This window comes from Oreochromis niloticus, unplaced genomic scaffold (assembly GCF_001858045.2).
Source record: "Oreochromis niloticus isolate F11D_XX unplaced genomic scaffold, O_niloticus_UMD_NMBU tig00002896_pilon, whole genome shotgun sequence".
NCBI classification, from domain to species: Eukaryota; Metazoa; Chordata; class Actinopteri; order Cichliformes; family Cichlidae; genus Oreochromis; species Oreochromis niloticus.
The window spans coordinates 67,075-84,515 of NW_020327736.1; the positions used below are offsets into that span (position 1 = coordinate 67,075).

Below are 17,441 nucleotides of genomic sequence, written 5' to 3' on the forward strand. Positions count from 1 at the left end.
ATAAACCTAGTTCACTCACTGTCTCGCTTCCGATTTGGGTCCTGCACTTGTGCCCATCCCGTTTTCCTTGTGCCGCTGGGCCGTGACAATTTCTCCTTTTAAGGATAATAGCTCCTATTGTAGTCAGAGTTCCAAAGCCTTAGAAATGGCTTTGCAACCCTTTCCAGACTGATATATTGATCGTATGAAACGTTTAAATGTAAGAACATCAGAAGGGGCGATGGGACTATTTCAACAAACCTGTTTCCAGCAGGAATTTCTGGCAACAGCTGACTGGTCCTTTCCTTTGCCGCGTAAGATTTGATAGTACTGTGCATATTTCTTCTGGATAAAATTGAGTTGTGCTAGGCACTGTGCCTTTTAACTGGACAGATAGTTTCTCCCATAATGATGTCTCTTGTCTTTAAAACATTACAGGCTGAACTGCCACTGTTTTATTCATGTGGTGTTTTGTTTGTTGTTTTTTTTAATATTTGCTACCTCTGAACAAGAGACAGACAACAAATATCGATGATGATAGTGTTGATGACAACTTCTGGCATGATGGTGTCTGTGTTTGGCTTTGTGTTTTGGCCACAATGCGCTCTGCTATTCATTTCTAAACAGCTGCATCATTTCTAACAAGTACAAGTACACATTATTTAGATGAGTCAAATCAGCCCTATGTCTGAAGAAGACACAAACTATCAAACTTGGATGAGAGGAAATTGGTAAGGATGTTCAGTAAGAACCCCAAAAACCCAAAACTCAAATTTACCATGAACTGGACTCTGCTGAACACCAGGATCACTATCCACAATGAAGCACATTTAAATTGACCATGGACTGAGAGGATGTTAACCAACAGAGAAGTCCCTGCTTCATAATCACCACCTTAGAATTCAACTGAAATTTGAAGCTGCCCACATGTACAAGCCAAATGCAGTGTGGAGAAAGGTTTTATAGTGTAAAAAGACAAATATTGAGCTATTTGGCCACAATAACAAGAGCTATGTTGGGACGGGTAAAGGTGAGGCATTTAAATCTAAGAACACTACCAGAACAAGCATGATAACGGTTATATCAAGCTCTGGGGTTGTTTTGCTGCCAGTGGTAGTGATACATTGCAAAAAGTAGATGAAATAAATGAAGGAAGACTACCTCAAAATGATTTAATTTCAACTAAAACAGCTAGTGTCGCACAAAGCAATATTAAAAGCAATATTAAATTCAGAGAGTGACATACATGTTGCATGTAGTCTACTGATTAAAATGAATAGACTATAAATGCCATGTGATGGTTGTTTGGCAGCAGTGTCCGGACCCAAAATCAGGAATTGGCAGACAAATTTAACTGAAAAGACAGCTTTATTAACTGGCAAAAGATTGAGTCAAAAAGACATAAGCCAAAACACGCCAACAGGAGATGCTGAAGACAGAACACAGAGACAAGACGAAGACAGACTGGACACCAAAAATAGAAAAGACAAAAGCAAACAAAAACCACAAAATGTAAGTAATGTAAGTGGTAACAAAACCTAGAGGCTCTCTGTGGCAGGGTGTGGTTTGTGGCTCAGCTGCAGGGGAGGGGTGGAGCAGTGGGTTCAGGGAGCTTCATCAGCTGATCATGGCTCCCCTGTGTGATGTGCCAGGACCTGAGGTGTTGTGTGTGTGTCGCAGAGCACACGCACATCATTAATATGTAAATTGTCTACACCATTGATCAACAACCACTGATCAATGGCCATGAGTACCATTTACAGAGAGTTGGGGAATAACTGCAATCACAGCATTGTAAGATGGTGAAAGATGTACCCTTAGGCCCCCTCCTCGATTCAGAGATGGTCTTTCCCTTTTCCCTTGGTCTTTCCCTTGCTTCACTCATGTTATGACCTGGCCCCCCTAGATGGGCCGTAACAGAATATATGTAAAAAACATTAACAAAATAAGGCACAACACTTCAAATTTCCAGATTTCAGTTTTTCACAACATAAAGCTTTTTTCACCAATACCTACAGTAAAGTGCAAACCATTTCCAGTGACAAGATGCTGTACACTTTATATTCACTTTTACTCCACATGGCACAGCAGTCTCAGAGAAACCATTAGAACGAGGCAACTTTAACATATGTCGATACAAAGCTGCTTATTTTACCACAAACTATATGGGCGTGCATCTATTTCTTCATATTTAGCAAAAATGTGTCATTTCTTCAATCAGTGAAATGATGGTTAAGCTTCAGCAGCAGTTTGGTCTCAAGGTTATTGCTGTGCAGATGTAACTGTTTAACAGTGAACAGGAGTCCTGCCTGACTAAGAAGTCCCTCACAAGCTCCAGATGCAGGAAGAGCTGTATTGACTTTGACAGCTTCTTGATGTGGGGAAAGCTATGCAATAGATCCATACCTCCAGTGAATGGACATGAAAGGTACCTCTCCAGCTCCCCTGCTTCTGGCTTTCCTGACCCCATGGATCCAAAGAAGTCATCTTTGTCGGACAGACTGCTGTTTGTGGTGGCCTCATCCAGCTCTGTGTCTAGGTGATGTCTGATGAAGTTGACCTCTGGATAGATGTATAGTTTTCAAAAGAATTAGGTCTGGGCATTATAGTGCCGTATAGACTGCCAAGCTGCAGATAATTGGCATGAAAATTTGAGTAAGGGACATGCGCATTTTCTTTTTAATCATTTAGTTTTTGATGTGGACAAGACTGTGATCCTATAACCCACGGGTTTTAATCTCCAGTCCTTGAGGGCCTGTGTCCTAAAACTATTAAACAAGTCGTCATTGCAACACACCACAATAAAGACTTGACTCCATGCTGAGGTGGCAATTCAGCCATTTAATTCATAATTGGACCAGGGACACATCAAAAAGTTGCAGTACACCGACCCTCGAGCAATGACGTTCGGCACAGCTACTGTAACATAAGATTGATTGGTGAAAGAGTAACAGGTATTAGTAGTATTATCTAAAGTTTGAAATTAATTATTTTAAAAAGTAATGATCAAATATTGCCAAATATAGCAGTAATAATGTTTAACCCTTTAAAACCGGTCGGAGCGGGCACGCTCCGTTTTGCGTAACTATTTTTAAATCCCGGTAGCTCTGCAACCACATAAGCTAGAGCAATAATTTTTTTTGCATATGAAACCGGAGGAGTTGTACTTACATCTTATGCTATCAGCTTGTCCTAGGTCACGGTTTTCTTCCACATATAGCTTTGCAAAAACTGCATAAAAAGCGCTTGCAGCAACAAAAACATAATACATAAAACATAATATTCCAGAAACACGTTTTGCCGATCCGATCAGCTGTTCATAACACTTCCTACGTTGGAATAGACGTCAGCGCGAACTTTCGCATGTCCGCCATTACCTGCCCGAAACCGGAAGTGACGTCATTTTCGCGGAAATGTAGTTTTTTTTACTATCAGGGCCTCAGAGCCTATACTGGTATTTTTAAAAGTTATCTTTGACTTTATGACTTTCTGTGTCGTTTCTGGGATGCTTAGAACTCAAATTGCACTGCTGGAAATAGTTTATTTTGATGCATATGCTGCTTTTTTGCAAATTTGCACTATAATATTTATTTTCGTTTTTCCTGCAGTATATAAAAATTGGTGTATTTCAAAAATAAAACTATGAAGACACTCAAAATAAATTTCCTGTGGTGGGAAACTATTTTGTGCAACTTTTTTGTATTTACAGTTTTGAGGGATAAGCCTCTTAAATTTCTCTAACTAGAAATATATGTTAAAAAAACAAAAACGATTTTCAATTTTTTTGTAGTTTATTGCACTTTTTTGCAATTTATGTAATTACTAAGCACTTAATGCATACATATTATTAAAATTTGGGCTATAATGGTTGTATTGGCAACAGACTGGCGACCTGTCCAGGGTGTACCCCGCCTCTCGCCCTATGACAGCTGGGATAGGCTCCAGCGCCCCCCGCGACCCTGAAAAGGATAAGCGGAAGCGAATGGATGGATGGATGGTTGTATTGATGTATATCAACTTGAAATGCTCCCAAAAATGGCACTACAGCATGTAAAAATATAATATAAGCTCTGGCGTTACTCAGCATTTTGGATCAGCTGAAGGCTTTTCAGCAGGTTTTTAGGACATCCTGATAATAATGAATTACAGTAGTCCAGCCTGGAAGTAATAAATGCACGAACTAGTTTTTCAGCGTCACTCTGAGACAGGATATTTCTAACTTTAGAGATGTTGCACAAATGGAAGAAAGCAGTCTTACATATTTCTTTAATATGTGCGTTGAAGGACATGTCCTGGTCAAAAATGACTCCAAGGTTCCTCACAGCATTACTGGAGGCCAAGGTAATGCCATCCAGAGTAAGAATCTGGTTAGATACCATATTTCTAAGATTTTCAGGGCCAAGTACAATAACCTCAGTTTTATCTGAATTAAGAAGCAGAAAGTTAGCGGCCATCCAGGTCTTTATGTCTTTAAGGCATTCCTGCAGTTTAACTAATTGGTGTGTGTTACCTGGCTTCATGGATAGATAGAGCTGCGTGTCATCTGCATAGCAGTGAAAATTTATGCTATGTCTTCTAATGATGCTGCCTAGGGGAAGCATGTATAATGTAAATAGAATTGGTCCTAGCACTGAACCCTGTGACCTTAGTGGGTGAAGAGGACTCTCCATTTACATGTACAAATTGGAGTCTATTAGATAGATATGATACAAACCACTGCAGTGCAGTACCTGTAATACCTACAGCACGTTCTAATCGCGCTAATAGGATATTATGGTCAACAGTATCGAACGCTGCACTAAGGTCTAGCAGGACAAGCAAAGAGATGAGTCCACTGTCAGAGGCCATAAGAAGATCATTTGTAACCTTCACTAAAGCTGTTTCTGTGCTGTGATGAGCTCTGAAACCTGACTGAAACTTTTCAAATAAGCCATTCCTCTGCAGATGATCTGTTAACTGTTTGACAGCTACTCTTTCAAGGATTTTTGATATGAAAGGAAGGTTGGAGATTGGCCTATAATTAGCTAAGACAGCTGGGTCTAGGGATGGCTTTTTGAGTAAAGGTTTAACTACAGCCAGCTTGAAGGCCTGTGGTACATAGTCGATTATTAGAGATAGGTTGATCATATTTAAGATTGAAGAATTAATTAATGGCAGGACTTCTTTGAGCAGTTTTGTAGGAATGGGGTCTAAAAGACACGTTGATGGTTTGGAGGAATTAATTATTGAAGTTAACTCAGAAAGATCAATTGGAGAAAAAGAGTCTAACTTAACATTGATGGTACTAAAAGTAGCTGTAGATAATATTACATCTGTGGGATGATTATTGGTAATTTTTTCTCTATTGATAAAAATTTTATTTGTGAAGAAGTTCATGAAGTCATTACTAGTTAACTTTAAAGGGATTGTTGGCTCAACAGTGCTCTGACTTTTTGTCAGCCTGGCTACAGTGCTGAAGAGAAACCTGGGGTTGTTCTTATTTTCTTCAATCAGTGACGAATAGTAAGATGTTCTGGCTTTGCGGAGGGCTTTCTTATAAAGCAGCAAACTATTTCTCCAGGCTAAATGATGATCCTCTAAATTTGTGACACGCCATTTCCTCTCCAGCTTACGAGTTATCTGCTTTAGGCTACGTGTTTGAGAATTATACCACAGAGTCAGGTACTTCGGATTTGTTTTCACAGGAGCTACAGTATCCAGAGTCGTATGTAGTGAGGAGGTAAAATTTTTAACAAGATAATCGACCTCTGTTGGAGTAGCTTTCAGGTAGCTGCTCTGCTCTATGTTGGTACAGGGCATTGAAGATGATAACAGTGGGTGGATTATATTCTTAAACTTAGTTACAGCACTTTCAGAAAGACATCTACTTTGATAAAGTCTACTCTCCACTGCTGTGTAATCAATTATTGTAAATGTAAATGTTATCAGGAAATGATCAGATAGCAGAGAGTTTTCAGGAAACACTGTTAAATGTTCAGTTTCTATGCCATATGTTAAAACAAGATCTAGAGTGTGATTAAAGTGGTGGGTGGGTTCTTTTACATTTTGAGAGAAGCCAATTGAGTCTAATAACAGATTAAATGCGATGTTGAGGCTGTCATTTTTAGCATCTACATGGATGTTAAAATCACCCACAATAATTATTTTATCTCAGCTGAGCACTAAATCAGATAAAAAATCTGAGAAATCAGAGAGAAACTCTGTGTAAGGCCCAGGTGGACGATATATGATAACAAGTAAGACTGGTTTCTGAGTTTTACAGCTGGGGTGGACAAGGCTAAGCATCAGGCTTTCAAATGAATTAAAAGTCTGTCTTGGTCTTTCGTTAATTAATAGACTGGTGTGAAAAATTGCTGCCACACCGCCCCTCGGCCTGTGCTTCGAGGTTTCTGGTAGTTAGAATGACTCGGGGGTGTTGATTCATTTAAACTAACATACTCATCCGGCTGCAACCAGGTTTCTGTAAGGCAGAGTAAATCGATTTGTTGATCAATTATTAAGTCATGTACTAACAGAGACTTGGAGGAGAGAGACCTAATATTTAATAATCCACATTTCACTGTTTTACTCTTTGGTTCAGATGTGGATACTGTATTGTTCTTTCTTTGTGATTTTTTATGTTTAAGTTGTTTATTGCTGGTTTTTAGTTTGTTTTTTGTCTGTTTGGGAGCTGACACAGTCTCAATGGAGATGGGTTTTTGGGGGGGTAGCAGGAGGAGAGAAGCTGCAGAGAGGCGTGTAAGACTGCAACTCTGCTTCCTGGTCCCAACTCTGGATAGTCATATTTTGGGGGGTTTAATAAATTGGTCCATATTTCTAGAAATGAGAGCTGCTCCATCCAAAGTGGGATGGATGCCGTCTCTCCTGACAAGACCAGGTTTCCTCCAGAAGGTTTGCCAATTATCTATGAAGCCCACATCGTTTCTGGGACACCACTCAGACAGCCAGCAATTTAAGGAGAACATGCGGCTAAACATGTCACTCCTGGTCGGATTGGGGAGGGGACCAGAGAAAACTACAGAGTCCGACATTATTTTGGCAAAGTTACACACCGATTCAATATTGATTTTAGTGACCTCCGATTGGTGTAACCGGGTGTCATTACTGCCGACGTGAATTATGATCTTACTGTATTTACGTTTACCCTTAGCCAGCAGTTTTAAATTTCGTTCAATGTCGCCTGCTCTGGCCCCTGGAAGACAATTGACTATGGTTGCCGGTGTCTCTAGCTTCACATGTCTGAGAACAGAATCACCAATTACCAGAGTTTGACCCCCGGCGGGTGTGTCGCCGAGTGGGGAAAAACGGTTAGACACATGAACAGGTTGGTGGTGTACCTGGGGCTTCTGTTTAAGACTATGCTTCCTCCTCACCGTCACCCAGCCGCCCTCTTTCCCCAGCTGATTGGGGTCTGCCGGGGAACAGCTAGTGGGGCCTGCGCTATCTTCGGCTGCACCAGCTACAGGGGCCTGGCTAGCTACGGGTGAATGAAGGGTGCGAAGCCGAGTCTCCAATTCAGTAATCCTGGCCTCCAGAGCTGCAAATATGCTACATTTGTTACAGGTATCATTACTGCTAAAGGAGGCCGAGGAGTAACTAAACATCTGATACAATGAGCAGGAAAGTGCAGGAGGGACAGGTGAAGTAGCCATGTTGCTAACGAGTCGGCTACGAGCTAAGCTAAGCTAGCGAAACAGTAAGGAGACAGTGAGTGAATACTTTGGCTATAAATTAGGTAGTGAGCACACAGAAAGGGTGATTCAGATGAAGCACGTTAAGATTATACTATGAAAAAGGGATGTATCAAAAGATTTAAATTAAATTGCCAAGCAGAAAAGCTACTCAGAAACACCACTGTGTTTGAGCAGGAACAGGAAGTGATAGTCTACCACAAAGCGAGCGAACACCAAGTGACAGCTCCATGGCAGGAATACATACAAGTACACAGCCTGATGAAGCAGACAGAGGCAGTACCTCTGATTGGTGAATTTGAGCAGAACCAGGTTGTTCTGCCTCTTTTCAGCAGAAATTCTGCTCATTCACCTCTTTTCAGCGCAACGTTCTGCTTCTTTCCCTCTTTTCTGCAGAAATTCTGCTGATTCACCTCTTTTGTGCAAAATTTTCAGCCTTTTCACCTCTTATCAACACAGTTCTCAGCAGCTTCTGCTAATTTCAGCAGAATTGTCAGTCTGTCCACCTCTTCTTTGTGAGAATGAGTTTGGGTCAGTCAGATGAGTAGCTGCCTTGAGCCCACCAGGGCCATGTTCAAATCATGCTCAGGGTGACTTTTTTTTTTCACCACTATACAACTTTTTGCAACTTTTCATCTTTTTCAGCTTTTCAGCAGACAGCTTCAGCGTTAAGGCATCCACACAGCATTTTCGCAGGAAATTCAAATTTTTCTAGTTTTTCTAGTTCTTTATTGTGTGGATGCCCTAAAAGGGCTTCCACACTATTGTTTTCCTGTTTCTCTTTATTGTGTGGATGCCCTAAAAGGGCTTCCACACTATTGTTTTCCTGTTTGTCTTTATTGTGTGGATGCCCTAAAAGGGCTTCCACACTATTGAGTTCCTGTTTCTCTTTATTCTTTATTGTGTGGATGCCCTACAAGGGCTTCCACACTATTGGGTTCCTGTTTCTCTTTATTGTGTGGATGCTTTAAGGCATCCACACTATTGAGTTCCTGTTTCTCTTTATTCTTTATTGTGTGGATGCTGGAGGCATCCACACTATTGAGTTCCTGTTTCTCTTTATTGTGTGGATGCTTTATGCATCCACACTATTGAGTTCCTGTTTCTCTTTATTGTGTGGATGCTTTATGCATCCACACTATTGAGTTCCTGTTTCTCTTTATTGTGTGGATGCTTTAGGCATCCACACTATTGAGTTCCTGTTTCTCTTTATTCTTTATTATTATTATTCTAGTTGCCACTTTTTTCAGTTTTTTGGCACTTAACTACTTCCACAATTTTCAGCCGATTTTCACCGTTCAAATTTTAAACTATTCTGCTATTTCTGCTAATTCCGGCTATGACTTTTGGTATTTTTTACTATTATACTTTTTAAAATATTAAGCTTTTTTCCTTTAATTTGTCCCATTGAAATGAATGGGAAACTTCCGCAATTCTGCTAAAACTTGCTTGTTTTTGAAACTTAACTACTTTTTCCTACTTTCACGTAGAACAACTATTCAAACTTTAAAATGTTCACAAATTATTGGGCTATTCATGGATGATTCAGCTTTTTCATATCTGTTACCATTTTCATCTTATCCCTCTTAAAGTTTTCAGTTGCAAAATTGTGATTTTTCAGAAAATACATGTGTTGTTATGGTTGCTATGCACTTGGCTTTCAGTGTGCCACTGTAGGTTTCGCAGTCTTCTCTTCATGTCCGAACAACTTCTTGCTACTTGCTCAATTTTCACTCAACTTCCACAAATTATACATCAAAACGTAGGTATTTTTGCTGGCTTTCAGAAAATGTCACCATCATTGTTGTGAGATTTATAGAATTTTGGCAAATCTCCTCAGACCAACACAAACTCTGAAAACTCTCCATAGAAAGTCAATGGAGAGTTTGTTCAAAATCATCGCTTGATTTCTGTAATGAGAGGCATATTCGAATCGTCATATCTCCTTAACGAAGCGAAGTTAAAACATGAGGCTTGTCCCCGTATATCTTCAGACACTCCTGACGCTCACAATTCAAGAATTTTTTTCTCACCTATTACCGTTCTGAAATGAGTTAGACTTGTTTGAGGGTAGGAAATTCGTCCTTCGCTCAGATTTCTTCAGATTTCAAACTCTGGAAATGAACAACTTTTTTCTCTTGTCACATCTTTTTTTTGGATTTCCACAGAGACCTGAAACTTTCCATGGCTGTTCACCAAAGCCTGCTGTCTCTTACCGTGAAAGAATGATATCGATAATCCAAATAGATTTAGAGTTACAAAGCTTTGTTTGAGGGCAGGTCAAGGCAGTTTTTGCTTCGCCTCTACTCAGTTATGGTGCATTACAAGTCAAATATCTTTAATAATTCATATTTTAATGATAAATTGTCAACACTTTAAGATTCCCCCATCTCTTCTGAACAAAACGGTGTAAGAATGACCGTTGTAGCCCCTACGGTTAGGAAATTATAGCCATTTGTTTGAGGGGTGTCTTCACTATGAGAAATAGACTGCAGAAATCCTGTCTCTGTGCTGCGTGTGTGTAAAAACAGGTGCACCTGTTTTGGCGGGAAAAAGTACACAGCCTCTCTGATTGGTGGATTCAAATTTAGCAGCTCCCAGGCTGCTTGACTGACCTAGAAACTTACTGTTCTCTCCCTGTGTGTGTGTGTGTGTGTGTGTGTGTGTGTGTGTGTGTGTGACAAAGAGAGAGAGAAAGAGAGGGCGAGAGAGAGTTTTTAATGGAGCATCTTATTGTATGATTTTAATTCAATATATTTAGACTGGATGACTGAATTTGATCCTGTGTGTGTCTCTCTGTGCATGTGTGTTTTCATATGTGCTCATATTTGTGATTGTGTGACTGTTATACTTTTTTTGCCAATTTTTTTTGATTGAACAAGTATATTTGAGTGACCCTTATGATGTTCATCATTTTTTCAGCTGTCCATTTTGCTTTTTCAATTTTTCTATTTAAATTATTACTATTGTGCTAAGTCATAGCATTTCTGCTGCTTTTCAGTATCTGTGCTAAATACAGCATTTCTGCTAAATCATACTATTTCTGCTATTTTATAAGATTTGTGCAAAATATAGTATTTGTTCTAAAACATAGGATTTCTGATTAGTTATAGTTTTTCTAACACATCTAACCATATTCAGGTTTTCTTCAGCTTTCCATTTTGTATTTCCATATTTCTATGCAAGTTATTACTATTGTGCTAAATCATAGATTTTCTGCTGCTTTTCAGTATTTCTGCTAAATCATAATATTTCTGCTATTTTATAACATTTGTGCTAACTATAATATTTCTGCTAAAACATATTTCTACCAAATACAGTATTTCTGATATGGTATTTCTGCCATTTTATAGTATTTGTGCTAAAACATAGTATTTCAACTAAATTCAGTATTTCTGGGTAATCATAGTATTTCTATATATTTCTGCCAGCTCCCCAAGGAGTTAATCCTCTGTGAGCACTGTAATATTCAAATTTACATATGAGGACCTGCACGACTTCACAACCAGCCAATCATTTCTGAGGGCTGGGACATTAAAATTTGCATTTTGATGCCTTTTTGGCTCCTAAGCCAACCAATCATCTATGTCATATATCTCTAATAATTCATAATTTTATTTTAAATACATAACAATTAAGGATTCCCCCATCTCTTCCGAACAAAATGACAGTTGTAGCCCCTATGGTTATGAAATTATGGCTGAAGCGTGTATCTCTCTCTCTCTCTCTGTTACTGTGTTGTGTGTCTGTGTGTGTGTGTGTGTGTAAAAGCCACCCCTGCACTAATTACTGATAGTTCAGAACAAGTCTTTGTGTATTAACAGGTTTCCACTCTATGAAACCGATTTTCTTACAAATATGATTTTTACATTAACATGTGGTTTCAGAAAGTGTAACTGTTAAAGCTATAGTTTAGATGGTTGTCTTTAAAACTTTCACTGAAGAGTCTTGTTGGAGACAGCCACAGCTTTACCTCACTGTAGTTGTCCACGCTGTAGCTTTACTGCAATGTGGGTGAACAAGTGGGTGCAAGTCCATTTAGGTCAGTATTTGATATTTGATATTTGATATACCTTTATTAGTCCCACAAGGGGGAGTTTATATGATTACAACCATTATGATTTAGAAAAAAAGAAATAAATGTGCAATGAACATTTCAGGGGTCACAGTTAAAAAGTAACATGGCAGTGGGGTTAAAGGACCTCCTGAAGATCTTGAGTCCTGCAGAGCAGTGAGATGAGCCTCTGCAGCTCCTACTGTCCTGAAGACTGTTCTTATTACTGCAGTCAGTTACATAAATCTATCATAATACAGTACATTTTAACATAATGACCTTATGTTTATTTATGTCTTTTAACCATTATTTCAAATTCAAAGAATCCTGTTTGAAACATTTATTAAACTTATAGAATTAAATTTCTACTAGTTTTTTTTTTTTTTTTGCAAAAAAATCTAGTATAATAATATTTAAATCTACATATATTTTTCACGTTTTCAATGCCAATTTTGTGTAATGGCGAAGTTTCCCACTACCCGTGAATGCCTCTTTTTTTACGTCTATGGCTGACTACTGAATCTCCGCCCACTCTCTGCTTGATCCCTGCCGGTAAGCGCTGCCTCTCTGTCTCTCTTCTCTGAAATTAAATGTGTATAAACTGTTTGAGTGATTTACCGAGTTGTTGTTAGTGACTTATGAAGCCAGTCGAAGTATAAGTCATGTTAAAGTAACACAATGGCTGCTTTTTTAGTGAAACGTTGTAATTTTAGTATTTAAAAGGAGTGTTTGGTATGCTAGCCCTAGCAACCTAAGCGCTAACGCCTAGCCTAGCTCCTATAGGCCCAGTGTGAAATTAATATGGTTCATTTGATTGTTTAATACAGTTATTGTGTTGTATCTGGTTCATTCGGTGTGTTAGTGTTTCTGAGTCTCTTAGGGAAGCTGAAGGTAGTTCTCCTCTTCATAAATCAGTCAGTTAAAACGGCCTCATTCTTTAGGTTATAAGGTAATGAGCCGCCATTTTAGAACCACTGATTAGCTGCTGAAGCAGCAGGGTCGGCAACTTTAAAGGAGCCATTTTACCGCCTCTGACTGAAGGCTGGGAGAAAAAGATTCACGTGCCTGTGCCGGTGTGTGTTTGTGTTGTGGGTTAATTAACAGAAGGGAGAGAGAGAGTGAGGATAAAAAAATATAATATAAGAATAATAACATTTCTTAACAAGAAGAAGTTTTTTTTTTTTAATTAATCAATTTTAGTTTTTTAGTTAAATTTTAAGAACTGTTTAACAAACACTTGTTTGTGCAGGTTGTTTTTTAAAATAAAACCTACACCTGCAGCTCTGTTTAACTTCTCACTTTGTGAAAAATTAATGAAATCTAAAAAAGGCCACCTTCAAATAAATAAAATGCAGCAGTGCACCATTAATATTATAAATATGATATGTAGATATTTAAAACAACACCATATTAAATGATACTGTGTGCAGGTGATAATATTTTTAGGAAGCAGAATTTGAATGCAGGCCAACTCAAATGTTGAAGCCTACAAATATATTACCCAAGCTTTCATTTATGATTGCTCATGCTTTGAAATTGTGATGTCAGAATTTGATAAAGTGTGCAGTGCTAGGTGTAGCAAATCATTGCTTATGAAATCTACTGTGTTATCTAGTAGAACCAAACTAATAGAGCTATCACATAACTGAGAAACTTGTGTGGCTTATTACAAATGGATGAAACCACATATTACCTTAATGAAGACAGTAATATTTAATAAGGTGTAGAAAAAAACAGGTGAGTTGTTTGTTGCTGTGGTAAATAAAGAAGTGTACTGAGTCTTTTGGACTACACAGAGTTATGTAGTATTGACTCTGATGCTGATCTGAGTTGTCTCATTTTGTATTTTTGTGCTTTGTCTTTTGTTACACAGAGTGAAAGAGATCTTTGGTTTTGCCTTTGCTGGTAAGTAAACAGTGATTGTAATTGAAGCAGTATGAACCTGGCATTTGGCAAGCACATTTGGCAACTTACATACAGTAGTTTGACTTTTTGTGATATGTTTCCATTTACTGATTGGCAAAAACACAGGATTTGTGACCTGTAGCAGCAAAGCCCCCACACAGGACCCCTCTGACTCTCCCTGAAAATGTCCCTGAAGTTTAATAGCGCATTTATGTATGGTTTAAATTTCTTATGGCTTATCAAATCCAAACATAGTTAAATGTCAGATGTCTTTATACGGTGGTTCATTTTCTCCTTATGTTTGTGGATTTAAGTAGCAGACAAAACAATGAAAGTGTTTTAGGAGAGTCAGTATAAGTGGTTGCTCAAACACTTAAGAGCTGCACAGGTATTGATTTATATTGTCTCTCATATTCTGCTGATGTATTACATTAAAGTCAGAACACTGTAGAAGTATTTTGCCTCACTCGGTATAAGTAATAGCTTTAACAGTTAAGCAATAATAAAAACGAAGAGAACCAGAGGTGTGAGTGGACATTGTTAGGTACATTACAGCCAGTGTGTCCAATTGGTTTATTACTTATTTAGTGAATATAATGTGTTTTAAAATTAAATAGAAAGGTTGCCAAAAAGGTACACTGCAAAATTCATAAATATTCCTAGCAACGGGTACAATGAAAGGACTTTTTAGTGTAATATTTTAAGACATTTAATTTTAATTACAAAACATGGTGCACCTCTGCTATTGTAACATGTTAATATTTAAATGTATTTTAAGATTTACATATTCATGTCAGACATGAGGTTTTCTGTTGCTTCTGATTTATATAATTACTTTGTATCTTACATTTTTAAAAGTTTTGGTGTTCACACTTTATTAGCACTGACTTGTGGTAGAAAATGTTGGAGCCACAAAGCTTCTGTGTAGGAAATATTTGGTATATCCTGCACTTGTGCCAACAAATATTGGTGGATATTCTTTGCATTTCTGTAGTAATGAATGCTTTTATTACACATGCCATTTGAGACGCTGCAGTTCATTTATCTCCTCTTTACACTACAGTAAGCTCATAAAGCCTTAAAGTAATTGAGGATTTTACTAGTTAATTTATGTCATAGTGAATTGGATTGTGTGTGAAGAGGCTCAACAGTCTGAATCATCAAACAGTGATCTGATGTATTGTTTCCTTTCTCTAGACAGCTGATCTGATCGTCTCAAGTCTGGTAAGTAAAGGTTTGTCTGATGTGCAGTGCTGGGAAATGTTTCTCATTATAGGACATTCAGTTTAGTGCTGTGAGTGAGCACAGCTATTGGTGATTATCAAAAGTCATCAAATCCTAGAAAAGTCTATGTAAACATTTCCAGACTTACAGATCTCTCTTATCATCATACTACATTTTTAATTAGGCCCTAATGTCGGCCATGCTAATTTTATTGTAGATTGAGGTGAGTGTGTATTAAACATGCCCTATATAATTTTTCATTTTGCCAAAAGTCATACTGAGTAAATTATTTTTTACTTTTATGTTAACGGCTCCCCAAACATTATGATATACTGTTGTACCAGGTAAGTACACACAGAAATGGGAATTTGAGACCTTTGGGCATTTAGGTACATGTGATGTGTTATAAGTTTGAGTTGAGTGCATGTGAAGTGTTTAAAGCAGGTGGTCTGAAACTGTCTGCTCTAACTTCATTGTGTGGGTTTAGCTTGACCATATAATGTTTACAGTAAGTTACTGTAGCACCACATGTTGGTTTACAGACTCTGTTTGTTTTTATTGTGTTAATAGAATGTAAAAATGTCCTTAGAAATGTTCCACCACCATATGTTAAACATTTTCATTCAGTTGAATCTAATAATGTACTGTACAACTCTTCAGTGTGTAATGATATATATGTTCTGTATTTTTCGGACTGTAAGGCGCACTAAATTCTAAGGCACATTAAGCCAAACAAAACAGATAAGCCAAACTTTATTCAACTCATTTACAATAACTCTCAACATTGTTCAGTCGTAAGACATAAAATACAGAACAATGCACTCACTTTTCAGGATTTGTGTATTGATGAATGTGGATTGATCAGTTTGAAATCTGCTTCATAAGCATGGCTCTCAACAGGTGCCAGGCCCTTATACACACACACACACACACACACACACACACACCATATTATGTTGAAGCACAGTACGAATTACTCTACGAGGGTGCTGACTATGGTAGCCATGCTCCGACAATACATCAAGTGGTGCTGCTTTGTAGCTTACCAAAGACATACTAAAACATTTGACAGATTTTTGAGTGCCGTGTACCACATAGAATTGGTTTGAAGTCAGTAAGCGCAACCATATATAAGGTGAACTGTCTATTTTTGAGAAAATTAAAGGCTTTTAAATGTGCCTTATAGTCTGAAAAATATGGTAAAGCCAGGTTTATTGGAAGTGTGTCTAATTCCACTTTCTTTCTGTCTTACAGGTGACCTGCTGCAGAAAACCCTCTCCCTCTATCATTAACAAGCAATTCAGTCTGTCCTATCACTCTCCCTCTCCCTGCTCCATCTTTTTTGACAAGCCATTCTATCTTCTATCATTTCTCCGCCACGAGCTCTATCTAAGTTGACAAGCTTGAACCTGAGTTGAAAAGCAAAACAAGTTTGCCTGAAACCCAAGTTTGCCTGAAACCCAAGTTTGAGATAAACCAAAAAACAGAAAAACAGCCTGAACTGCACAAAAAAGTCGCTGAACTACAAAAGCACAGCAAAAACCACACAAAAACATGCTTTAAGAGTGTGAACTCTGGTTGTAGATTTGGGTTTCCAAAACCGCCATCCACAAGAACAATGATTGTGAGACAGGATGAGGATTCAGACACTGAAGCTGCAAAAGCCAAACTCAGACCTTTGTTGAACCTGCTGAAGGAACCTGAAGCTGCTTCTCTCACCATAGAGCAGATTCTGTCACAATGCAACTTGACAATGAATGAGTATGAACAATGCCTCCAGGACATAAACAAGAAAACAGCTCTTATTCTGAAACGTGACCCAAAGGACTGTTGGATCAACAATTACAACCCACACCTGCTTGAAGCCTGGAACTCTAATTTAGATGTCTCGTTAATATTGAATGCCTATTCATGTATAGAATACCTCTGTAAATATATAACGAAGAAAGAATCTGGCCTCTCTGAATACCTAAAGACAGTTATTGACAACTCTGATAAGAACACGGTCAATGAATGTGATGAAATGAGAGCTGTGATGCAGGCTTACTCAAAAAAGAGAGAAATCAGCGCACAGGAGTGTGTGACTCGAGTCTGTGGCCTAAAAATGAAAAAAATGTTCCCGCAGTGTTGTATTTGTACCAACAGATGATAACCCAGTAAAAATGAGTCGCCCGATGAGCTATCTGGAATCCACAACACATGACAGTTGTAATATTTGGATGACAAGTTTGAGTGATAAATACAAATGCAGACCTGAGACACCAGAATATGAGGAAATGTCCCTGGCTGATTTTGCTGCCTTGTGCCGGTTGGTGAGTGGTCCAAATGAAGGAAAAGATGTGCTTCCTCTTCTAAACCAGCTTGGATTTGTACAAAGGCGAAAGAATGATAAACCAGCTATAATCAGGTATTACCACTGTTCACAGGAAAAAGATCCTGAGCAATATTATGGACGACTGTTGAGACTTTACCTTCTACACAGATCAGAGCAGGAACTGAAACCACAAGGGTTCCAAACCTATCAGTCCTTCTACAACTCAGGTTTTGTACGACTTCCATGTTCAGACCACATTGAGTCTGTGAAAAGG

At 38.3% G+C, this 17,441-nt stretch overlaps 1 long non-coding RNA gene across 1 annotated transcript; it reads left to right on the top strand.

Annotated features, from left to right (window-relative positions):
• Positions 1–265: 265 nt before the first annotated feature.
• On the top strand, positions 266–16,288 carry LOC112845077 (uncharacterized). The gene is made up of 3 exons (XR_003217882.1): positions 266–276; positions 14,831–14,853; positions 16,108–16,288. It is a non-coding gene; the product is annotated as an uncharacterized LOC112845077 (long non-coding RNA).
• Positions 16,289–17,441: the final 1,153 nt, after the last annotated feature.